The sequence below is a fragment of the Euprymna scolopes genome, chromosome 27 (assembly GCF_053919585.1).
Source record: "Euprymna scolopes isolate OS-2025 chromosome 27, ASM5391958v1, whole genome shotgun sequence".
NCBI classification, from domain to species: domain Eukaryota; kingdom Metazoa; phylum Mollusca; class Cephalopoda; order Sepiida; family Sepiolidae; genus Euprymna; species Euprymna scolopes.
The window spans coordinates 82,854,120-82,881,728 of NC_136508.1; the positions used below are offsets into that span (position 1 = coordinate 82,854,120).

A 27,609-nucleotide genomic window follows, 5' to 3' on the forward strand; every position below is an offset into this window, starting at 1 on the left:
AAAATCGCGGAAAATAGACACGTGCATGTATCACAACATATACACACATGCAGTGGAGGCAGATTCGAGATAATGCTCATCTTCCAAACTGACAACTACTTCTACTTGCTAACACAAGAAAAAAACTTCATAGCAAAGTTTAACCCCGCCTTAAACATCCCTCCATAATTATACACATAAATAGGCAAAACACAAAATATACTTGCACGCATGCATACTGGGGTAAATGTGCACCCTCACACACGAAACAAAAAAAGCACAATAAAGCACACGCACACTTTCACGGGTGCGTGCGTCCATACCCAGTACAGTGCCATTTCTCTTAACTAAACAAACAATTAGAAATTATACGTATGTATGTGTATGTACGCGCGTGTGTGCGTGTGTATATGTGTGTGTGGGGGGGGTGCATATATGATTGTGTATGCGTGTGTGTATATATATATATCATCTGTTATCTATGCTACATCTTGTTTGTGTGTATACGTGCACTTATGTTTGGGTGACCGAATCCATGTATGCATATATGCTTGGATTAGAAAGGAAGCTTCAACCAATATATACATAAGGTGGGATGTATGACTATGTATGTGTATGTGTGATTGTGAGTGCATGTGCCCATATATATATATGGGTGGATGAATGTATACACATCCGTATGTATGTGTGTGTATATATATATACATATGTATGCACATGTATGAGTGGGTAAATGTGTTCGTGTGGATATGGATATACGCGTATGTGTGAGTCTGTGTGTGTGCATGTGTGTGTGTATGTGTCTACATAGTATGTGGATGTTTGTGAGTGTATATGCACATACATGTATGTGTGTACATATATGTGTGTATGTGCGTGTATATGTGTGTATTTAATGTGTGTGTGGGTGCGTGTACGTATGTCTGAATGATTAAGCGCATATATACATGCGTGTTTTGGTTGGGGGAAAAAAAAAAAAAATATATATATATATATATATATATATATATAAAATAAAAATAATTGTTAGCAGTGGATGTGTGCGAGTACGTGTGTGAGTGTGTAGGTGGGTATGTATATATGTATGCTCCTACATATATTTCTATGTATGTGCGTGTGTGTATGTGTGTGCCTGCGTGCGTGTGCGTGTGCATGTGTACATGTACATGAATGTATATGTATGCGTGTGTGATTGTGTGTGAGTGTGTGCTATACATGGGGAAATAAAGTCTTTAAAAAGAACCCTAAAAACCCATAAAAACCTTCACCAAATGGACCAAAAGCCACTCTTTGAAAATAACTTTGACCGGACACTTTGAACACTTATAGTTGGAGTCAGAATGTCTGAGACCACACATCACTCTGAAAAACATATTTAATATCAGCGAAGGTAACTCTACAAACTCCCATTTTAAAGAAAAACTTTTTACGAAAACATCTGAAGAGAGCACACCCTAAGCTCGAAACGCGTTATAAAAATATTATAAAATAAAAATATGATGAAAACCTTTAAAAAAAACCCACAATTGTTGATGGCTACACTCTTTTAAATATACATTTTTTCTCTCGTTGGAACTACACAACCATCACTTTAAATATACATACATATATATATATATATATATATATATATATATATATATATATATATATATATATATATATACATATATATATATTCATATATATATATTCATATATATATATATATATATATATATATATATATATATATATATATATATATATATATATATATAACGGATGTAGAGAACGTATAACATGGATTTTGCCAAGCAAGCTGGATCTAAAAAAACATTCATATCCTTTTTCTACAAATCCTCCTGATACAGGACTTCTGATAAATGCATTATTTTCACTTTGACTTTCCATGTCTCACTGACTTTAGCAAATAGGGTGCATACCTTTATAACTATTTGCTAATATTTTCTCTCCTCTGATGAGATGGTAGACATCGAAACCCTATAGGTTAAGGAGATTAATTTTCTAAAGCATTCTTTGTCTTGCTTAGAATAATAAAAATTCTTTGATATGAAACTCAACCACTTCATTTCATTTCAATGAGAGTTTTTTAAAATTCATTAAATTACAATTTAATATATATATATATATATATATATATATATATATATATATATATATATATATATATATATATATATATATATATATACACACACACACTTTCACTACATCAATGAAGACTGAAGGATCGGTCGAAAATTATGTACCGGTAAAGAAACGTTTTTTAATTTTTTTTCATAATATTATTTTGTATTCCCGCACGTCACCAATTGAAAACGAATAAAGAAAAGTTATAAGCTTTAATACTTTTCGTATTCTTTTTTATACATTTCCATTCATATATATATATATATATATATATATATATATATATATATATATATATATATATATATATATACGTAGTTTTTGTTGTTGATTTTTAAAAAATAAATATATATATATATATATATATATATATATATATATATATATATATATATATATATATATATGTTTGTCGACTTACGAATGCCAAATTCTAATATTCTTAATTTTGACCCATTAGCTGCTGTTTTTACCAGCAAAAACCCAAACCGAATTTGTTCTGTGGGTCCGAATTACCTATAAATCACGTTTCAAGTCTGTTGATAGAGTAGTTTGGTAAAGACCGCTATGCACACAAACAAACAAGGTGACTTCTCTTTCTCTCTCTCTCTCTCTCTCTCTCTCTCTCTCTCTCTATATATATATATATATATATATATATATATATATATATATATATATATATATATATATATTAGTATATTTGGGCAGAATTTTTTCTCTTATGCATGTTTCGTTGAACAACAAAAAAGTAGAACCACCAACATCTGTTGTTTTATTTATATACTCTGTTTATTTTCGTTTTCATTTTTTCATTATTATCATAAATTTGGTATATGCATGTTTATATATATATATATATATATATATATATATATATATATATATATATATATATATATATATATATATATATATATTCCTCTCGTTGGAATCATTCTATTCCTTATATATATATATATATATATATATATATATATATATATATATATATATATATATATATATATATATATATATATAAGGAGTAGAGTGATTCCAACGAGAGGAAAATGTATATTCAAAAGAAAAGAGACATTGACTCTTACTACCTTTATTATAAATTAAACATCGACGTCGAAGTGGTTTTACCCACAGGCAAGCACGAACCTGGGTTCTCAACAACGACAAGGGTGTGTAACGTTTTATATATGCATTGATAATTGAAAACGTAGCAAAGTGTTACACGCATATACATTAGAAAGCTTGGAATTAAGCCGTGCGAATGGGTCAGGTATCACCCCCCCCCCTCGCACGGTTGCTGGTGGTAACCCAATCTCTGAAAGAAGAGATGAGTATCATCAAAAGAATCCCTGTTATCAGATGAGAGAAAAATGTAAAGTAAAATCAGTTAAAACATCCTTTCAGTCCAATTCTTTCAAACTAAATATAATTTTTTTAAAAAAAGCATAAAGAGATTCAGCCAATCAAATATCAGCAGTAGAGAAATCAAGACGAATAATAAACATACACACTATTTTATAGGGTTATAAATTTGTTTAAATATTTCATAGAAGCAGATCAAAATCAGCTGAAATGATTCTATGACCAAATGATCTTCACCTTTGGATCATCTCTGATTCAATCTGTGCGAATGCCAGATTTTCAGCTGTTCAATATTGGTTGTAAATATAACATTATGAAGTTTTTTTGTTTTTTGTTTTTTTTTTTTACAAAGGCATCACCACATTATCAAGGCCCAGAGGCCACTCAAGGATAAGGGTTAAAGAGTGTACAGTAGAAGTTGGTCAATATAGTAATCATTAGTAATGAAAATTTGGTAAATTTAATAACTTATATGGAACGGCTCATCAAGAACTTATTTACCTTAGACTTGAACACAACCATATTGTAGTCAGCCGGAAAGCAGGAAAACGGAAGACAATTCCACAGGCGTGCAGTTCTAAGAAAGAAGCTTTGTTCATGGAATCTATGTTTAGGTTTAGGCACAGATAAAGAGTGGGGGAAATTATTGATAGTGTTTACAGCTAGACGAGTGTTTCTTGTGAAAGTTTGGCGAGGGGGGACCATAGATTGAAGCTCAGTTGAACACTTTCCATGAAAATAACGATACATCAGAGACAAACTCGCAACATCTCTTCTGTGAGATAGAGGTTGTAAGGAGGAGAAAAGGACATCTCCTACGAGGCTACGAAGTCTATTTTGAACTCTATCAAGGCAGGACAAGTCCTTTCTAGCAGCTCCTGCCCAGATGTGGCAACAGTATTCCATCCTTGGACGTACCTGGCTCTTATATAGATAGAGAATAGCATCAGCAGTGAGATATCTACTGGATCGATAGAAAGATCCCACCATTTTTCCAGCGGCCTTGGCAACAGATTTGATATACGTGTTCCATTTAAGATCAGGAGTAATGGTCAAGCCCAGAAGCTTGTCAAAACTTGAGGCCTCCTGAAGACGAGAGCCATTCATTTCAATTGATGACAAATGTGGATTAGAATGTTGATGATGTAAAGAGAGAAGCTTGGTTTTAGATGCATTAAAAGTAACCAGCCACTCCTTTCCCCATTGTACTACATGCTCAAGATCAGAGGAGAGAGAATTGGAGAGTACTTGCTCGTTTACTGTCTTAGATGTGGTACCATAAATGGTAGTGTCGTCAGCATGAATGTCTACAAATGATGTAAGGATATGATTTGGAAGATCATTAATGTAGATCAGGAAAAGAGTTGGGCCCAGGATGGATCCCTGAGGGACACCGGCATTAATACTGTGAGCTTCTGATTTTTGCCCCTCAACTACTACTCTTATGAACCTATCAGAAAGAAATGATTTAATAATTGAGAAGACTTTTCCAGCTATACCATAGCTAGCGATCTTATGAAGTAAACCTTTATGCCATACCCTATCAAAGGCCTTAGATATGTCAAGAGCAATTGCCCTAGAAATATTGCCACCGTCGAGAGATTTGCTAATCCTATGCGATATAACTGTAAGGACATCTGCTGTAGATCTAGCAGAACGGAAACCATATTGAGTGTCACTAAGAAGGTTATTTTTGTTGAGATGTTTGATTACTTCTGTATTTAACACAGATTCTAGTAACTTACTCATGACGCACAGGAGACTTATTGGCCTGTACTGAGAGGGGGATGAGCGATCACCTGAATTCTTAAATACAGGGCATACTGATGAGATTTTCCAGGGAGATGGGAAACTATTCTCCTTAAGACAACGTTTAAACAGTTTTGTAAGTATGGGCGCTAGTTCAGGTTGAAGTTTTTTGAGTACTATAATTGGAATACCATCAGGGCCAGTTGCTTTACTGGAATCAAGGCTTTTGATTAGCTTGGCAACATCACGTACAGATATACGTATATCACATAGCGTGTTTTCTGATACAGGAGGAAATATTGGGGGTTGGCGGTCTTGGTCGCAAAGGGTAGAATTAGCTGCAAAGTTCTTGACAAAGAGTTTGGCTTTGTCTGATGCTGACGAGATTACCTCAGGTCCATTGATAATAGTTGGGATGGAGCACACGCTTCTGTTCAGGATTCTGTTTGCTATTTGCCAAAACTGGTGGGAACCAAGCCGCTGCTCAGCTACTTTGGACTTAACAGATTGAGCATACAACTCTCTTGCGTTCCTTATTACTTTCTTACAATGGTTGCTGGCAGTCCTGAAAACGGCTTTAGTTTCCATACATCTATTACGTTTGAAGCAGTGGAAAAAGTGATTTCTGTGCGCAATGGCAGCAGCACATTCTGGAGAGAACCATGGCTGGCTGTTAGGTTTTTGCTGAAACTTTTTCGAGGGTATGAAATGGTCAATACCTACAATTAACCATTCAGTTAGGTCTAATACTATAGAGGACACATCCTTTTTAAACATGGAATGCAGAGGTAGATCAGATATAAATGTACGGAAGCTATCCCAGTCAGCCTTAGTGTATCGATATACTGTACGATGAAGAGGTACGTCTGGGGACTTATTACATTTCATTTTTATCTTAATTGATACAACAGAGTGGTCGGAAGATCCAAGAGGCGACAGAACAGAAACTGAACATAGTTCAGGGCAAGTTGTGAGAAAAAGGTCTAGTAGGCTCGCATACTGGCCGTCATTATCGGGCACACGGGTAGGTTCCTGAACAATCTGAGTGAGGTCATAGGCAATGGAGAAATCATGACAGAACCTCCCCTCATCATCGGTCTTGTTTGAGTGGGTCAACCATTCGACGTTGTGAACATTGAAGTCTCCACATACGTGAATGTTAGCTGAAGGATAAGTAGAAAGGACTTGGTCAATTTTCTCAGATATGCTTTGAAAGATAGTAACTCCGCTGTTGTGGGGGCGATAGAGAGTAAATATAAATGCAGTAGTGTGAGCTAAAGCAACCCGGAAGCACATATAGGGTAAGTTAGGATCTTCCCTGGAGATGTCCCTCCCACATGGAAAGCTATCTTTAATATAGGCACATATTCCATGCCCATGGCGATCTTGGGGGTCAGATTTAGAAGTTAAGTTAGAGTATCCTGTAATTGCAAACTCATCTAGGGAAATAGCCTGTCCAATGCCAGTTTCACTTAAAAATAAAAGGTCTGGTTTAGTCTCCTGTAATTGGGTTTCAACCTCTGGAAGGTTAGAACGTAGACCCCTGATGTTGGAGAAGGAGACATGGTAGTAGGGGTCTACGTTGGAAGTTGGAGAACCGGGTTTAATCGTGTATTTTTTCTTGAAACTTGTCATGATGAAATTTTGGAATTTGTGGACTAGGTCGACAGATTTACTTAGAGCAGGACAGAGAGGGGAAACTAAGAGAGAAAAAGAAACGAAGAATTTTTTTTTTTTTGTACCACATGATAAGGAAAAGCCGTAACAATTACCCACTAGTATGGCATCGAGAGGCCCCACCAGAAGCTACTGCATGGTCCAGATTCCATTCACCAAATGGCAATACAGCAGCCCCAGTACTTTGCACCTGCTGATAGGACAGCCTCCTTAGTGGTTAATCCAAGGTTCGGGTCCCTGACTATCAGGCGGATAACGTCAGCCCAGACAAAACGTTTACCTCCAGCACCCTTACCAGTGACATGGCTACAAGGATAGACATAGAAACAGAAAATTTCCACAACTCTGCCAACTGTTCGCGCAAAAATACTGCCAACCTAGAAAACAGCTTTTTCTTCTCCCTTTGTCAGAAAAATCACTCATTTAAAAAATGAGGACTGAGGGACAAATAAGAAGAAGCGAGAGTAACAGGAGCTGCCGATAACGCATCCACAATGCGTTTTCTACTCTCCATTAAAAAAAAATAAAAATAAATAAATAAAAAAATAAAAAATAACTATTAAGTATTGTACTTAATAAAAGTCCAACGGACCTGTTTAAGGGAAAGTATGGTGATAGATTCCCCTCCCACGAACTAAAAATGAGTACAATTAGGTAATCTATTTTTGCAATCAACTCGGTAGATAAATAAACATTTATGGACGAGAAAAAAAAAAAAAAAAAAAAAAAAAGAAGCTAGCATTTAATACAACAGAAATACATAAATTAAATACTGAAATAAAATGTAGTTATTAATATTTGAATCTTAAAATAAAAAGTGCGAATTAGTAGAGAAAAAAATCACTTATCACAACAACGCATTCCGTCTCCAAACTAGTGAAGAATTTAACTTTTTAATAGCGTTCAGAAGATTTTTTTTTTTTTTTTTTTTAAATTAACCGTTAAGAGAAAGCGAGATTTTATTCTGAACTTTAACTAATCACGTTTTAAGCAACTTATGATATAAAACAAAATCGGATGGGGGGGGGGGGTTCTTCCGAAGTTAGTTGGTGACGTTATAAGTAATTGCGAGATAAGATGGGAGCCAGAAATTAGGGGTGGGGGACTGAAAATGATAATATAATGGATTGATTATACAATATTTAAGATCAACTTATGTTATGTGATCAAATAATTTGAACAATAGCTGCTGAACATTTGACTGTATTTTAATTAAGTTTTAGTTTCCATATTTTTATTTGTTTTACTTCTTTTCACCAAAAACAAGGTATATTGCCACTTGGCCGTTAGGGACTACGCTTTGAAATCGTGTCTAACGATGGACTGTAGTAAGTTGAGCAACAAGATGTTTGTTCACATTACATTTAAACTTCTGCGGGTAATTACAGTCAAGGAAGCAGGAAATAATGTCTAGCAATCCAGAGGAAGAAACTATTAGAGTAGGAGGCTTTCCAGCATCTAGGGACCTCAACAGTAAAGGTGTGGTACTTTGCTGCTTATCGAGTTAGTTGGGATTATATAGGTTTGGGGAGTGGCGCAAGTGCTATTTCATCAAAGCTAGTGGTGGGACCATTCCAATATTTTTCACAATTCTGATACAATTACCGATTCCGCACTAAATTCACAATTACCAATTCCAATTCCGATTCTTCATAAATCTCTAAATATTATTTATTCAATTTATAGGAATAAATTTGCTATTTTTCACGATTGCCGTAAAAACACATGTTAAATGTACAGATATTTTCTAAAATGTAAAAATACACTTGGGGTTGTCTATTGATTTTAGTTTTACCGGTCATTTAAAATCAATAAATATTTTTTATTTCGTTATTATTATCAGCAGTGGGGGGTTTTGTTTTAAACAAAATCAAATAAAAAAAGTTAATTAAAAGAATCGTTTTGGCATTGGAAAATATGCACAAATTTTCACAATTCGGATACCGATTCCAATACCCCCAGAAAGTTCCAATTTTTCCGATTCCCGATTCTGATTCTGATTAATCGTCCCAACACTAATCAAAAACCATTCCTTAAAGTACTTGTAAAACAGACATAGCGGTGCAACATTGGGATAGGAGCTTAGTTGATAATGAAGGATCTATTAGATTGGAGATTCTTTTTTAGACTCTATCTTACAGGGAGAGACTAGTGGTAGATGCATCAGTTCAGATGTGACAACAATACCCCATGCATAAACGAATAAGGATTAGCTTTTAAAATGATGTGTGAGAAAAATAAAATTTAGTCATAAATATGGATTTTTTTTACAAGGGAGTCACCACTTATCAAGGCCCGAAGGCCACTTGAGGATAAGGGTCAATAGGTGTACAATAGTCATAAGAACAACAGTGTAGTAATCATTAGTAGTGGGAATTTGGTAGAATTTGATTATTTAAGGAGACGGCTCAGCAAGAACTTGTTTACATTAGACTTGAAGACAACCATATTGTAGTCAGCTGGAAAGCAGGTCAGTGGAACAGAGTTTCACAGGCGGGCATTTCTAGGAAAGAAACTTTGTTCATGGAATCCACGTTTAGATTTAGACACAGATAGAGAGTGGAGGAAATTGTTGATAGTGGTTGTAGATGGAGGAGTGTTTTATATGAAAGTTTGGCAAGGGTGGGGACAATAGATTGGAGCTAAGGTGAGCACTTGTCATGAAAATATTGATAAAGCAGAGACAAAATGCAGTCAAAAACACACAAGCCATGTATCTAAAAGTGAATAATGCTTCCATGAGCAAAGTTCATAGAACTACCCGTCTATGAAATACTATATTGCAGGACTACCTCCAAGCTAACTACAACATAGTCGTTTTCAATATAAATAAATTCTTATTAAGCCGTCCTCTAAAATAATCAAATTTTGATTAGTTACAGCGTTACCAATCATCACAATGTTGTCTCACCAACTACTTGACAAACTCTTATCCTTAAGTGGCTTTTGAGCCTTGAAAAGCCGTGATTCATTAGTAAAAAAAATCAAGTCTATAAGTTTGTAAGTTAAATTGTACGAGTAAGAGAAAGATGAAATTTGACTAAAAGGAGAAATAGATATCACACATAAAATCAGGTCAGAATAACTATTTTTCATATTTGCGTCCATTCCCCCCCCCCAGTAAACCAATGTTATTATTTTCTTAAAAGTGACAGTGTGATAGCTTTTTTAGATGTTATTTTGGTTGGCCTCACCCTTTCGTTTCTGCATCCTCTTTCTCACAGACATGATGTTGCTGATCTCGATTTTATCTTTAAATACTATTATCGTATGGGTTCTTCAGTATTGTCTGATTTTTTCCTGCTTCCTTTGTTCCAACATATTCAACTCACTGGTCCAGTGTTGTTCAGGTACTTCATTGTAATACATCAGTAACTTCTTTCCAAGAATAACAGGTTTGTGGAACTCTCTTCCTGCTGACTGTTTTTCTCCTACCAATAGCATTTAAAAAAAGACTGAAGATGATGATTGTGTTTGTCAAGATTAAAGTCAATAGGTATCTTTTGTCTTTGTGCTAATCATCGTTTCTCTCTTTTTTGCTCCTTACATTAAATAGCTTCATGCCTTGTACAGCGTGATTTCCATAATTTTTTTTTTTAATTTAAGAGGGATAAGTATTATTATCACTTCTATTTTTTTATTTTAAAGCACTGTTTGTAGAATCTATATTATATTTCTCTTTGTCTGTCTCTTGCACTTTTTCTTGAAAACTACTAAGTCATTCTGGCTGAAATTTTGTATGGTCCTTTGTCATGATAAGGTGCAGCAAACTAAGTACTATGATATCCTTTTGAATCACCATTAGAAATCAATAGGAATTAGTATTTAATGCAAAAATGAGCACAAATTAGACCATATTCAACCATCAATTTGGCATTAAGCACTCACATTCAAGTCAACGGGCTATAACTTTTTCCTGTTTTTAGCAGCCTAAAATGTCTAGTAATTATATATGTTTGTATTAATCGTGATGTTAAAACTTCCATAAATTATTTAAGAAAAAAACAAAACAAACACTCATGAATTATTAGATACAAATAATTTTTTTTTTAATGTTACACGTATATTTCAAAGTTATTGCCTGTGGCAACAGAGTTCTGATTTGGGGGGAAAATTGTAGGTATATATATATACTAGCCTGAGTGCTCGGCGTTGCGCAGGTGTTTGAAGGTGTGTGTTGAGCAAAGAAAAAAAGTTGTAGTAGGCAAGCAGGCAGGCTCAAACCTGTGATGTGAAGGCGGAAAAGAAAGTGGAGGTGTGTGTAAGGGTGTTGGTTGAACCAAAAAAAAAAAAGAAAATTGCGAGCGCAAAAAAGCAAATTTTTTAAAAAGTGGTAGTAGGCAGGCAGGCTCGAACCTGCACCACGAGGGAGGAAAAGAAAGTAAAAAAAAAATAATGTGTTGTGTTAGCTGTTGCGCCCATATCCAAACTGGAAGTGACGTACGTTTTAATTTAGGCTAGACAATAAAAAAGAGGCAATTACTTTTGAAAATGTCAGCGAAAAAAGTGACCCCTCTCTGTAGGAAAGTGTCCAGGTGAGGATGGAGGAACTAATGTTTTTGGCCAATTTTTCGATATTTGTCATCTGAAGGGTCGAGATTCAAACCGATACCGATCTCGTGAAAATTCGTCCCTCTCTGTCGAAAGTTTTAGGCAGACATACCAACATACATACATGCATACATACATACATACAGACAGACAGGTTAGATTTATATAATAGATATAGATATATATATACTAGCAAAAGTACCCGTTGTTGACTGGGTTCAAAAACAGCCTACAGAAAATGGACTCTGATTTATGAAAGTACTAGCAGGGGGTACCCGGCGTTGCCCGGGTGTTTTGGGGTGGGAGGTGTTAATGAAAACCTAAGAATAAGCGAAGTAAAAAAACCCAGAAAAACGAACGTTTAAAAATCTGAAAAACACGTGAAAAATGGCTTAAATAACACTGCTTCAATATTAAAAATTAAAAAATCGAAAAAAAAAAGACATCTCACACCACGATTTGAACCCAAAATGTTTAGATAATGAGGCCGCACTCTAAGCAACCGAGCTAAGATGATGTCGCCGAAATTGTGTTGCTTTTTGAAATATTTTAAGTAAATCAGGTTACGACGTCGTATGACGCATGCATAGAAGCGAACTCGCCATGAGAGGACGGTTTTTGCTGACCCCCTCCTGTAGAAAACTACTGATTTAAGGGTGAAGGAATTAACGTTTTTGGCCAATCTTTCGATATTTGTCGGGCGAAGGTTGGTAGTTTAAAATGATACCGATCTGGCGAAAATCTGTGACCCGTGTGGAAAGTTTTTGTGAGACATACAAACACACATGCATACATACAAACAAACACACATACGTACACACATTTTCGTTTTTATATTTATAGACAAGCGGGGGGTACCCGGCGTTACCCGGGTGTTTAGAGGTGTGTGTGCTAGAGCGGGTGTGGGGGGTATTAATCAAAACGTAAGAATTAGCGAAGTAAAAAAACTAACGTATGGCAAACGAAATGGGAAAAACAAAAAAAGAAAACGCGAAATAGAAAAACGAACGTTAAAAAATCTGAAAAATAATCCCTCCAAAAATAACATGTGAAAAATGGCTTAAATAACCCTGCTTCAATATTAAAATTTAAAAAATCAAAAAAAAAAGACATCTCACACCACGATTCAAACCCAAAATGTTTAGATAATGACCCAACACTCTAACCAACTGACCTACACGACGTACACGAAATTAACTCTTTTTTTAAAATCTTTAAACTAAATCAGGTTACGACGTCGAATGACGCATGCTTAGAAGCGAATTCATCATGAGAGGACGGTTTTTGCTGACTCCCCCCTGTAGAAAACTACTGATTTCAGGGTGAAAAAATTAACGTTTTTGGCCAATTTTTCGATATTTGTCGGGCGAAGGATGGGGCTTTCATATGAGATCAAATTTGTGAATTTTTGTTCTGTCTGTCGAAATTTTTTAGCAGACACACAAGCATACATACATACATTTTCGCTTTTATATATATAGATGATAGTTTATGAAAAGGAAGGGTTGTAAATTTGGGTTGAATTTGGGGGTTTCAAAACCAAAATTGATGAAAGTAAAAATAAAATAGATAAATCCCATAATTTATTATACCATACCTGTTCACACTGAAACACTTATCACAATATTCTGTGGATCTATATTAAAAAACCTTGTTAAACTTTGTGACATATTTCCATTCTACGGAGGTCAGGAGCGAACGAACACCCCATAATTTTATTATACCATATTTCTTCAAACTGAAACATAATTATCAAAGTATACTTACGCAGATAGATATGAAAAGTCTTTATTAAAGTTTGTGCCTATTTCCATTCTATGGAGGTCAGGCGCGAACGCAGATCCCACAATTTTATTATACCATCCCTATTTAAGTTAAAACATACTTATCAAAGTATTCTTATGTATATCTATATCAAAAACACTTGCAAACGTTTTTTTTTTAATTTTTAAATTTTTTATATCCATATTGTGTGGACCAGGCACGAACGCAGACCGCACAATTTTTATGAACCACTGTTCTGCCAGATCAAACATACCCATTCCTGTGTCTCGATACATCTTCTATCATTATATGTAATCAGTTTTTTAAACTAGTTAACCATATAGGAGCCTATTCGTGACCAGACACACACACACACACACACACACACACACACACACACACACACACACACATTCAGCTTTATATTATAGATATATATATCTGTGTGTGTGTGTGTGTGTGTGTAATTATGAGATTTGAAAAGTTTGTAAAGGATGGAAAGTATAAACGCATGTAAAGAGGTAATATAAAGTTACTTATCTTGCTGAACTAATATGGATACAAAATGTATTGAATATATCGGTTATGAAATATTTAGTTGTGCAAAATGGATAAGTTTTTCATCCCCCCCCCTTTTGCTTCAGTAGGTTTTATGATGTTGATTGTTGTTGCTAGTAAGCGAGATACACTTCTCATAAAGATCATGCCTCAGAATTATCTGGTTTGCAGGAAGTTTTCTCTGTTGATTTCACTTATTCATTAACCTGCAGGATTGCAGGTTTTATATTCGACACTAAATTAACATATCATACGCGCATGTGCGTGGAATATGAAAGATAAATTCTATCTTCTATAAATAAACGCAAGCAAGCACGCACAATATCCGAGCAACGATATTGTAGATATTAAGTATATTACTTAAATAAAGTTCTAACTTCTAAGATAGAAAAAATAAATTCCCGTTCGTGTCCTGAACTGTCATCTAAGCTTCAGCCTCTGTCCAACCGACGAAATGTTGCATCCCTCTGCCTGTTCTACAAGTATTTTAATGGTGAATGCTCTGATGAACTGCAAGCACTTGTGCCCCCACGATGCAAATACCCTCGACAAACCCGACAAGCAGCTAAATCCCACCCCTACACAGGAGAGCTTTCTACTCCAGTAGTTTCTTCTCCAGAACTGCTAGACATGTAGAAGTTCAAGTGTAACGTGAACCGACATCTTGCTGCCTAACTCCCTACATAGTACCCCAGTAGCTTATGTCCTTAATAGTAGTCCCCTACACCAAAATGACAATGTGCCTTGTTTAGGGTGAAAATGTAATTTAAAAAAAAAAAAAGTTGCATGCAAAGTCAGGGAAGGTTTAGCCGAGAACACACAAAAAACGGCACAGAAGCAATGTTGCCATTTTCTACTTTATTGATTTGTAGTTCTGCACCTGATATGTCTGTTTACTAGACACAGGGGTAGAGACGACTAGAGGACTACAGATCCTGATGCTGACGCCTCCTGGATTTTTGCCAGAAGCCCGTTAAGCAGGTTGCTCTAACACTACCATGTTGCCACTGTTCTTATCACAGTAAGAAAGGGATAGAATTTATGAGGTTGTTGTTGTTCGGAAGGAGGAGGAGGAGGAGGAGGAGGAGGAGGAGGAGGAAAAAAATTAGATTTCTATACAGAGCCGATGAAGATTGTGTCTCAGAATTCTCTGGTCTGCATGTTTTCATCATTGGCTGTATCTATTTGTTAAATATTAAACACTTGTAGGTGTATCCACTGCACTCAGAGCAGCATGACCCAGTAGCTGCATACAAAGTTGGGGAAGGTTTAGTGCATCCAACTGTAAGGTTCTACTGGGGAATGGCTACTATAGAACATGACACACTGGAGTGTGTAAATATCTCCGATGGACCAGTAGTAAAAAAGTTGAATATTGAATGCAACAGTAAATCCTTGGAATATATACCAGAATGAACAGTTGGAAATAAGTCATACACCATCCATTATGAATATGCAATTCCTACAGGTACATACCTAGAAAACGGAGCCATAAAACCTGACACATTGATATGGGATAAGGAGAAAGAAGCAACCTTAGTAGAAGTTAGTGTCCCTATATGATGCTGGGTTAAACAGAATTGAGAGGAAAAAGATAATGAAATACCAAGGTTTTATGTACAATATGAAAAGAAACTGGAATTTTAGGAATTATAGGAGTAACAGGACTCTTGAAAAAGAATTTCCAAACTATGTGGTAAATATACCCGATGAACCAAGTGCAAGAGAGATTCAAACAATTGCATTTAAAGGAATGGTTAAAATTTTAAAATGATCGTGCGGTTGGGATATTTGAATTAGCAGGTGAATGTTTGGCATCCAGTAGGATGCCCTATCCCTATGTGAACAAACTGATAAGAAAATTAAAACAAAAAAAATACAGACTGGATATTATTTTGTAAAGATTGGATAGGTGTTTCGTTTGAGGGCATATCGAGAATAAAATATGATTAAACTTGGTCATTCGTTCTTTTTATGTTTTTCTCTTTTCAGATAAACATAAGAAATATGTTTTAATTATATGTCCTTTTTAATTTGAGAGAATTATATGCATTTTATAATACGGCATGATCACGTTAACACACACGTTCCCTCCAGATCACAGAAGTTAAGCAATGATGAGCCTGACTAATACCTGATGGGTGGCCATTTCTGAATACCAGGTGCTGTATAGGGTGATGGGACAGCACTGCTGTCAAAGGAAAAGTTAGATGCTACCATTCCTCTGCTCGTCTGTAGGAGACCCCAGGGCAAGGTCGAAAACCCACTTCAGACCCCTGATCAGGGTGACATGAGGTCATGAAAATCAGGTAACTGATGTAATACAGAAGCAATCAGGAATAATTCTGTTAATGGTTTTGTATCTCGTTGTGCTGGGCAGAAGATCCCTCTGGTACAATGGTCAGGATAATCACAAAGTATGAGCACTGCTTGGACAGAAAGAAACTGCAACCTGCTGTCTGTACAACTACAAAGAAAGCTGTTGTACTACATCAAACACTTTCGAGAAAACAGCATGAATGGGGTAGTGAATGATGAACAACAATGAATTCATGAATATCTTTAGAGAGAGAGATATATATAGGGAGAGTCATAGCCGCCAATGCCGGAATCAGGCAGGACACAACTTGAATGAATATGTATTTTATATTTAACTTTTTTAGATGAGGATTGATTATTCTTGTTATTTGTATTCTTTGAACTACTGTTCTCATCTTAAGTGTTCAATCCTCAGTGTGGGTAACACTCAAAATACATATGTGAATTACTTTGGACTCCTATCTCATCATGATACCACTGTGGATTAAATAAAGGGTTCCATTCAAAGTTTTGTGCAGATTCCCAAGTTCAACAGAAGGAGGTCCAGAGTTTGACAAAATTCACCTGAAAAGGTCAGAGGTTACATTAGGCAAGATGTTGTGAAAATACTTAAAATGAGAACAGTAGTCTGAAGAATCCAAATAAAACACATTATAAACATTTATTTTATAAAACTTTAATTTATGTTTCAAAATCTTTAAGATGGAAATTGATAATTGTGTATAGATTCCCGAGTTCGACATAAAGATTTGACACTTGAAGAAGGTTAAAGATTACATTGGCTAAAACGTTGTAATAATCAAATCTAAGATGAGAAAAGTAGACCAAATAATACAAACAGGACCGGTGGAAATTCCACAGAATGAAAAATATGTTCAATTAACAAATATGCTTTAATACATTTGATATTTTTCTGGATAGCAAAAAAAAAAAAAAAAAAAAATTTTTTTGACAGAAAAACCAATAAGAGACAACAAATATGAGTTGATTATTATTTTTATGAAAATATTGTTTATTGTATTTGAAATATAGAACTGGCCCAAATAAGATAAATTAATGAGTATAAGTACTCAGAAAGTAATATTGTGCTGTATAGTTCAATACAAATAATAAAATTATATTGTAAGAGACAATCTTTAATTTACTTCCTTCTTTGTTTTGCCCTGTTTCTTTTGAATGTTCCCTCTTTTACATAACGTTTTGCTGATTTCTTTCTTTAGTGAAGAATTGCTGCACATTGAAATTACTATGAGTGCCTTTCTCGCACCATTACAACAATGATTATATATTACTATAATGATATTCGAAAACAAGGCTACATCATGTGGAGATCACTCTTTTGTAAAGAATTGCTAGAATGGCCGTTTTAAAGCCAAATTTTGCGAATTTAGTCTTTTTTTAAGCAGTTTGGCCTTCAAAAATCATATTTGTTTCTTTTTTTTTAGCATAACGTATAGACTAAGTAAAGAACAAACATAATGATATATAGATAACTAGCGGGAGGGGCCGCCTGGCTTTGCCCGGGCATAAAATATGCTTAAATATGATATTTTAATTTGTCCAGATTTTGTATATATCATTATAGAGTCGTGATTTCAAAAGTAAAAAAAAAAAAAGTTTAAAAAAACTGAAACTGTAGCATTCAAAGCTGGTGACATCACCACTGTACCAACGTAACCCGCATATAAACTGATTAAAAATTAAAAATAAACTAAGATGTATGTACAAAATGTATAACGATTTTTTCAATTTTGCCCCATTTTTGATCCTTTAAAAACTATATTAATCGGCTAAAGACCCATAAAAGAACGGTTCGTAAAAAATCCAATCATTTAAGGTCCCTAGCGCCGCTGTGTGACTTTTAGTTTCAGAGGAGATAGAGTTTTAAAATATGGAGACAGATAGACCAATATATAGTTTTTTATATATTAGATTATAAAATTTAATTTAGACAGATTTTTAAAACGTTTTAATGAGTAGAAATCTTCCGTAATTTGATCAAACTCAATATCAAGTTCAATATCTGATTTCCTTCCTTTTTCTCATTATTTAGTTCTTTTACAACTTTCTTTTTGTAATTAAAGTTTTGAAAAATTTTCTCCAAATATCTATTTTAGTAATCTTATACTCTGATAGAATATTTAAATTTTCCAAGTTTGATTCATTTTGCTTCAATTTTTACCTAATAATCTTAAAATATACCAGCAGCATGTGTGTGTGTGTGTGTGTGTGTGTGTGTGTGTGTGTGTGTGTGTGTGTGTGCTAAAACATACACGCATCTGTATAAAGGCAGCTTCTCCTGTTACTTTGAAATGAGGTCAAAATTTTCAGACTGTAACACATTGGTTTGAACTAATAAACAGGTAAAAATATCACTTATCTCAATTCCTTTCAAACGCAACACTGAAATCTGATTAGGTCTCCTTTAGGATCCAGTTAAACTAAGTCCTAGGAACGAACCGGGAGTATATTGAAATTGTTAGACACGGTTAGGAAGGAGAAACTCGTACAGTTGATGAACGGAAATAACAGGATCACGTCAACCAGGAGTTTTCAATATTATCAAGGCGGAAATTTTCAGTCAAATTTGCTTGTTTGTATCGACACTGCTGGACAAACCGTCGTCATATCGCTTATATTTAATTATGTGATATTTGTAATAGAAGATACTACTCACACAATTAGCAGTGCGTCTGTTTGGCCTGTCATGTCACAGATTCGGGGAAGGAATAAAAGAAAAGAAAAAAAACTTAAGTTTTTAGATGGATTCTTTGTATACATATAGCAGTAATTTGCATATGAAGAGAATTGCAGCTATAAAGACGAATTGAGAAAGACAGTGAGTCGAGGTTTTGTCAGCCAAGTGAGAGTATAAATGATGAAAGTTGGTGGTGTGAATTACAGATTAAGTTAAAAGGAGTTGATACAAATTGCGACGTTGGTGAAGAGTTCTGTGAAATCTTTTTTTTTTTAATTTCCAATATCTAGGTTAAAGGTCAAAGTTATGTAATCACATATCTATATTGAATTTGCGGTCTCTCTTTCCCTCCCTCTCTCTCTCTTTCTCTCTCCGATGATGCAATTAAAAACAAAGCTCTATATCAAGATCAAACAAAACTTTTCTTGAATAAAATTTCATGAAGAATTCAATGGTGGTATTCATATTTTATTAGTTTTAACAATAAAATTGTGCAGTTTTACGTTTATCCCATGCACTCATCTACCTACAACCACTGTCAACAATTTCCCCTACTCTCTTTCTGTGCCTAAAACTAAACCAAATTCCATGAACAAAGTTTCTTTCCTAGAACTGCCTTTCTATACTGCAAGGCTACTATCTACTTGACTACAATATGGTAGCTTTCAAATCCTATGTAAATAAGTTCTTGTTGAGTCATGCTCTTAAATAATAAAATTCTACCTAATTTCCTCCACTAACGATGATTATAATTATGGTGTTGTTTCACCAACCACCTTATATCCTCCAGTGGCCTTTGGGCTTTGATAAAGGATGCCTCCCGTATAAAAAAAAGAAAAGGAAAGAAAGAAAACACCTATAAACAGCAATGATTATTTACTTTATGTTATTTCATATAAAGTTCAGTGTTGAGAGCAGAGATGTACTTGGGGTTCTCATTCTATCCCGGGCAATGCCGTGTGTGCCTGCTAGCTAAGAACAAATTACTGTAGGACCCCGGGATACGGCATTAAAGATTAGTAACAAAATACAGTACAGTATATGATACACATGTATATAATCAAATAACATTATAAATAACACCGTAAGGCGGGGCAAATACCGTAACCAGGGGTCAGAAAAACATTGTATTCCACACCCGGGGTTCTACTGTAGTTCAAATCTATTATGAGATAGTAATAACTAGGGCTATGACAACAGCGTATTCTTCTCATTGTTTTGACTCTCGAGTATATATCCGACACAGACACAGTTAATCAACTGAGAACCACATCACTCTATATAAAAGCATATAAAACATCATGTAATACCCACTCGAGAATCAAAACAATGAAAAGAATATGCTGTTGTCCTAGCCCTAGTAATAACACAAAACAAACTTTATATAAGAATTTCCTTTTTCGCATTACTAGCAAACACTTTGGCCAATTAGAGATCTACTCTCCCTCTAGCAGTAGGGCCCACAATTTCTAGTAAATCCTAAGTTATCTACCAGAGTTTAGTCTGTTTACAAGTCCCTCCATCAAAATCTCCTTCTCCTATACAAAATAAGAAAAACTTAAGAGTTTTTTCCTCGTCAAGCAAATCCTCTAATAGCTTTCTATATAACATAGAGTTGTATGTCTGTATATCTGCCTATATGTATGTAGCATTATATTAATAACCTGGCTGATTATTATTATTATTATTACTAGAAAAATAAAACAATTAGTTCTTGGAAAATGTGGATTTACAACTTGGAATGTTTAATCAGGAATTTAACTCAGAAATAAAATAATCAAAATCGATTTATGAGTTTTCAGAAAAGTTGTGGAATTTGGTTAGAAGTAAATATATTTTGGCTTAGATGAGAGATCACCTGTTTGTGTTCTTGGAAACGTGGTTGGAGTTTTGTTGACATAATAGTTAGTTAGAACAGAGATCAAGCTAATGAGTTGGCAAGAAACGCATTAGTGAGCAGACGTGTAGACGAACCCACTGAAAGCAGAAGGGAGAAAGAACCAGTGAAAATGTAGAAAGAGACTAAGCGTGCCAAACTCTGACAAGTGAATCCATAAGATGAATAAAACCCGTGTAAAATATAACTCGTTATGACATTCTTTCGGGGTTTGAATAAATAAGAAGATATGTGGTTCTTTTGGTGTGAGATAAGTAGACATATTTTTCTTGTTTGATTGTACGAAAGCTGTCTATAAAAAGTTTATGTCAACTGCGTATGTTTATGTTAACTGCATATATTTGTGAAGAAGTGACCACACACAATGAACATTTTACATACATACAACAATAAAAGAAAATTTTAACCACTAGATGTCATGCTGCTTAAATTTATTGACAATAATGTTATACACCCACCTGCTACATAACATGTGTACTTCAATATTAATCGTGTATGGTTGATGCAAGAGGAAGATTAAGGACAAATATAGATGAGCAGGTACTCGTGGATATTTTTACCTGGTTTTAAAAGTGTAAATATAATCTGTTCACCTGTTTCTTGGCATTGTCTGAGAATGAATGAGGACATCTGTGTACTCCTGTCCCTGAACTTCATATTACCATTTTTATTCTTATTTTTTCAATGTTTGCGAATTTTTTTAGATGAGTATTGATAATTCATATTATTTGGATGATTCGCACGGCTGTTCTCACCTTGACTGTTCGTTCGATGTGACCTCCGACCTTCTTCAGGTGTATCTTATCAAACTTGTGAATCTTTCTGCCAAATTCAGTAATCTGCACAGGATTTTGAATGAAACTCTTTATTTAATTCATGGCGGCAGCATGATCTCATTTCATCAGCTATGGCTGGGTAGAAGTCCTAAGTAATTCAGTTATATTTTTAGTAGATTGAACCTTTAACATCCAGAACAATTAACTTAATGTTTCCAAGTATTTTATCCACTACACCACCAGTCATTGCAGAGTTTCACAAGATGATCCAAATGAGGTCGGAGGTTACATCGCGACCGAAACATTGTAAAAATAACACTCAAGATCAGAACAGTAATCTGAAGAATCCAAATAATATGACTTATTTTTTAACTGCTATGATTTTTAATTTTCAAGTTATAAATAAAGCATTGGTTTCTTCTTGAAATTTGACTTGAGAAAAGTTGTGTTTGATATTTCTATCATAGATATTGTTTAAAAACAATTATACTATATTTATTGTTTAAAAGCAATTATACTATATTTTAAAAACAATACATATGCCGCTCCCCATTTGGGGTACCAAATTGGTCAAAGGGAAAATTATTCCCAACTCGCATTTAGGTAAAAATGCACTTACGTCCAAATAATTGAATTCGCTCGAAACGTATCGCAAGAACAAAAACAAATAAAATAACATATATCACAGATATTATATTTCTGATTTCTCTCTCTCTCTCTCTCTCTCTCTCTCTCTCTCTCTCTCTCTCTCTCTCTCTCTCTCTCCAACGATGCAGATGAAAATATCAACATCAAACATAATATATTTTTTTGCATAAAATTTTCAGATGAATCCAATAGCGATATTAATATTTTATTGGGGAGCTTAACAATAATATCGTGGGCGACATCTGTAACTATCAAAGATGACATTATACTTTATTTTATTTTACAAAGCCCTATAACAAGATGAAATAACTTAAAAGGATAAGATTTTACGAGGAATTAAATAATGATAATTATTATTCAATATAAATGCTTGATTTCAGGAATTTAAGATAAAATATATCAAAAGAAGAAACTGAGTGTTCCATGGGGTTGCTTTCCTGCAGACTACAACGTGGTCGTCTTCAAATCTAATTTCAACAAACACTTGTCATAAATCGTCGTTATAAGTAATCAAATTTTGCCATTCTTATTTTTTCTATTTTGTTTTAATTTTTAAATTTTTTAGTCTTTTGGTGCTCGTGGTGCACTGGTGCACTGGTGCAGTGGATAGAGTCGTTGAATCTCTATAGTTCCAGGTGAGCATTTTCTGAAGGTAGCGGGTTGAATCCTATCCAAAGCAGGCCAGAGGATTAGTTGGTCAAAACGCGGTGAGATGACAACACCTATAGAAAGCAGTAATTACTGAAGATACAATTAAGAGACTTAGCATTCCTATCCTCTCACCGATAACCATTTGCCGACGGACAGGGGAATAGTTGGCCGAAACGTCGTGAAACAGCAACAGCTATGAAAATGAGGATCACAGCCCGCAAATAAATAAATAAATAAATAAATAAAAATATTTGTCCATTCTATTCATCATTTTCAATCTTCTCATAATATTATTCATCATTTTCAATCTTCTCATAATATTATTGATCATTTTCAACCTCCCCATAATATTATTGATCATTTTCAATCTACTCATAATGTTATTCATCATTCAACTGACAATCCATCAAACTTAACACCCTGTATCCTCGAGTGGGTTTCGGCCTTGATAAGTTGTGACTCATTAATAAATCATTTTTTTAGTGTTAAGAAGAACAGTCGAATAAAAATAAGAAATGTTTTAAAACTTTCACACTTTTAAATATTTAAAATTACCAAAATTACAAAATATATTTACTACATGTTTTGCCTTCGTCTTCTAATATTACGAAAATAAGAAAAATTCATTTTTAAAAAGTGCTGTAATGAATCGGTATTGCATAAACGTGTATTTACTCTTTGAGTTTTCTTTATGGGTTTTAAATATCGATTTCACTGTCTCCCCCTCTCTTGTCGTTCATGAAGGAAAATAACCCTGTTATTATTATTATTTCTTTTAACAAATAACAATACTTAACTTCCAACCTTTCTCAATTATGATTATTACTCATTTGTCTGCCAGTGTCAACAGAGACCCCTCCCCTCCACCCTTTCTTCTCCCTCTTTCTCTTCAGCTGTTCTGTTCTCTCTCCCCTTCTCGTTCTCAGTATCCCTCGCCGTCTCTCACCCCTCTCTCTGTCCATCTGTTCTTTATTTCTGAAGACACATGCGCCATCATTATCCACAACGATGTCACAGTCCCTATTTCTCCCCACGAGGGCAAGGTGAGACAAAAGGTCGCATTTTTTTTTTTTTTTTTTTGTGGATAAAATTCAGTTCCCCAAAATAGGGTTTTGTACCAAAATAAAAATTGCTTCAGTCTAGAAGGATCTTTTTCGCTAATTGATTACAGAAAGGTGTAGTATCAGAACTGATACTACATTTTGCTCTTCTCTAATCTACTGTTTCTCTTCTAAAAAGCTGACAATTCTATAACGCTTTCGTTTTCGACTAGCGTCTTTGTCTCCTCTTTTTCCTTCCCCCTTTTACTGTACCTGTTTGTTTGCCCTCTCCCTATCCGCTTATCAATTTTCCTCTACCTTGCTCTGTACCCTCTCTCCTCCTCCTTCTCCTCTCTTTACTCCTTCTCTTCCTCTTATCTTTCCCCTCTCTCCCTCATTCTTCGTCCCCCTACTCTAGACTGCCCTCTCTTTTCTCCCTTCTTATCTTTTTCCGTCACCCTTCCTCGTTTATCTTTCCCCTCTCTCTTTGTCTACTCTTTCTCACTCCTCTGTTCTCTTATTATTTCTCTATCTCTCTCTCTTTAACTGTCCTCTCTCTCTATTTCTCTCCTCCCCTTCCTCGTTATCTTTCCTTTTCCCTTTGTCTGCTTCCCTCTCTCATCATTTCCCTTTCCTTCTCTACCCTCTCTCTCTCTCTCTTCTCTCCCTTTAATCAGTCCCTCCGTTGTCTGTTATCCCTCTCCTCTTCTTTTTTCCTCTCCCTCTCCTCTTCTCTCTTATATTTTCCCCTTTCTCTCTTTGTTTGTCCTCTTTTCTCCTCTTACCTCTTATATTTCCCCCTCTCGCCTTCATATACTCTCTCTCTCTCATCCTCCCTCTTATCATAGTTTTGCCTCCTCTCTTTGTATGCCTTCGCTATCTCTTATCATCTTTCTCCCCTTTTCTTTTTTACACTCTATCTCCTTAGCATCTTTCTTCTCTCTCTCTCTCTCTCTCTCTCTCTCTTCTCCTCCTCCTCCTCCCTCCCAAATGTGTGTGCGTGTGTGTTTGTGTATGAGAGAGAGAGAGAGGGGGGGCTTCTTGTTGTTCTCCCTCCACCATGTGTTAAGAACACGCCGCCACCGCCAGTCGTCGTCGTGGTGGCGACATGTTCGACTTGTGTGAATACACGCTTCTTCTCCTTCTTCTTCCAAACCAGTACAGATCAAACCTACAACACTCCACTACTGCACTTATATTATTATAGACACGGAAGAAGAAAAAGAAGAGGACGAAAACGCAACCAAAACAAATACACTGAACGGATACGCAGGAAAACATTGGCATTGTAAGCAGAAGATCTTTTTATTGGATATACCTCTCCACATTGGTTTTATGTCGTGAACTACCATTCACTCAAATTTCTTCTTTTTTCAGCCAGAAATTGCTTATGGCAAAAAAAAAAAAAAAAAAAATGTTATAAGCCATGTTGTTATTCTTACTAATCCGGTAGAATTCTTTTTTTTTTTTCATTGATAATTTGAACCCTGCCTCTTTCTATTTTCTCCTTTTTTGTAATGATGAATAATTTATAATACCTTAAAAATGTAAATCTTGAATTCACAAATGCCCATTCATTCGGCGTTGAGTCTATATACAATAACAATAACGAAAAAAACAAAACAAAATAAAACGACGTAATGCTCTTCACACTTTGTTGGGAAAGAAAACGAGTTTATTTGGAAAGAAAAAAAACACAAACATGTCGAGTTTTCATTTTGAGTTTAAGGTGAATTTAAAGAAAAGAAAGCATCTTTACAGTTTGTTTTTCATCAATAAATTAAAAAAAACATTTGACATCCGAAACATCTGAAGAACACATGGCATTTTAATTTTTATGTGTCCATGATGTTCAAATCTTGTCTTCTTCGGTTCAGCATTAAATTCTCATATACTTATTGCAGAATACTATTTCTGCATTACTAATGAGAATACGGACCGTGCTGAAATAATGTTATTATTATATATATAAAAAAAAATCTTAAGATGAGGAATGGCGTTTTCAACTATTCTGTACTTTCACCTAACAATTTAACAAACAAAACATACTGTAAAATGTATCTTAAAACGCAATCTAAAAAAAAAATCGCGCGGTTGTTCGTATTTCTGTATATTTACCATTCAAGTATTTGTAATTTAACAATTGTTAAATTACAAATACTTGAATGGTTTTTAAACAATTCTAATTCTTATGTTCTACATTTTATCGTTAAATCTTTTTTTTTTTAATTCAAAATAATTTTGAAGTTATTCAAATCGAAATACTGTTCGCTTTATCGTTAAATTGTTTTTTTGTTTTTTGGTACTCATGTACGTATTGATCCGTGCTGAAATAATGTTTTTAAAAAGCCATTCTTAATATGGGGAGGGGATGGTGTTTTATGCCTATTCTATACTTTAACCTTACAATTGCATAAAAAAAACAAAAACATATAAAACTTTAATTAAACTTGGAAATACGATTTTTAAAAAATAGCGTGGATCACTGGATCGGCGCTAGTGCCATTAGCACCGTTGTTTTTTTTTTTTTTTGTTTTGTTTTTTTACAAATAATTAATGCACTTACTGATCCGCGCTATTTGTTAAATCGTATTTCCTAGTTTAATTAAATTTTGATATGTTTTTTTTATTCAGTTGTAAGATTAAAGTATAGAATAGGTACAAAACACCCTCCTCTCCCCATGTTAAGAATGGCTTTTTAAATAATAACGTTATTTCAGCACGGATCAATAAGTGCATGAGTACCTTATTTGTTAAATAACAATTAAACGATGTTGGAGTTATTCAAAGTCGTGTCCTTCACTTCGCCGTTAAATTATTTATTTAACGAATAATAAAAAGCAAACGGTTTAACAATGTTGAATTTATTGAAAGTGTCTTCACGTCATCGTTTGTTAACGAATAATTTAACGATGATGAAGAAAACAATCGTCTCTTTGATGACGCTTCTCTCATTTTTCCGTAGCATTTCGACGCTTCTTTTAAATAATACCGTGAAATAACAACTTCGTGATTTATCAACATTATATAATAATATCTTGCAACGGATAATCGTTACTATTACCGACATGAATTATTTTAAAGGAAACATCGCTGGGGAAATTTGTCAAAGACAATTTATTTTGTTTCATTTGCGATCTATTTGCGTTAACAAGATTCTGTTTCTTTTTTTTGTTTTGTTTGTTTCATATTTAATAGAAGTTGTTTCTGATTTTTTTATGAGGTTTGATTATTTGTATTATTTAAATTCTTCGAATTTCTATTCTTATATCGAGTGTTATAAAACTGAAAATAAAAACGGGATCCAAATGCGATTAATAGAAGTTCTAAATCTTTAAAGTTTGCGTGTATACCAATTTTGAGTAAAGTAGCTGTTTTTGTTAATCTGTAACATAACATACAAGCGTGGCCACTTTACTCGGAATCGATACGCGAACTTTAAAGGGAATAAATAAATCGAAGTCAATTGTATTTTGACTAATTCCCCAATTGTATTTCTTTTTAAAATAATTTATGTCGCTACTGGAACGATAAATGGTGCTTGTTAAGAAAGTGGGCAGATCGATTTTTTTTTTTATGTCGTTTTAAGCAAAAACAATAGTACCTACTTAACTGTCATGTCGAAAATAGTAATATATCTAAAAATTACGAAAATTCATAAATTCATCTGATATTGTGTTTTTAGTAAAAAAAAAAGTCTATCACTATAGATCACAAATATTACACGCGATGAACAAGTAATCTAACATATTTGTTTCGAGCTGTCACCTCTTCAATCTACTTTGTAATGTTTAAGAGAAATGT

At 34.4% G+C, this 27,609-nt stretch overlaps 1 protein-coding gene across 3 annotated transcripts in view; it reads left to right on the top strand.

The window, feature by feature from the left end:
- Positions 1-24,892: 24,892 nt before the first annotated feature.
- Positions 24,893-27,609, top strand: part of LOC145248945 (ras guanyl-releasing protein 3-like) — a 258,134-nt gene continuing 255,417 nt past the window's right edge. For all 3 annotated transcript variants that reach the window (XM_080110745.1, XM_080110744.1, XM_080110742.1), the window contains exon 1: positions 24,893-25,093. The gene's annotated coding sequence lies outside the window, so the exon portion shown is untranslated. The remainder of the gene's footprint in view (positions 25,094-27,609) is intronic.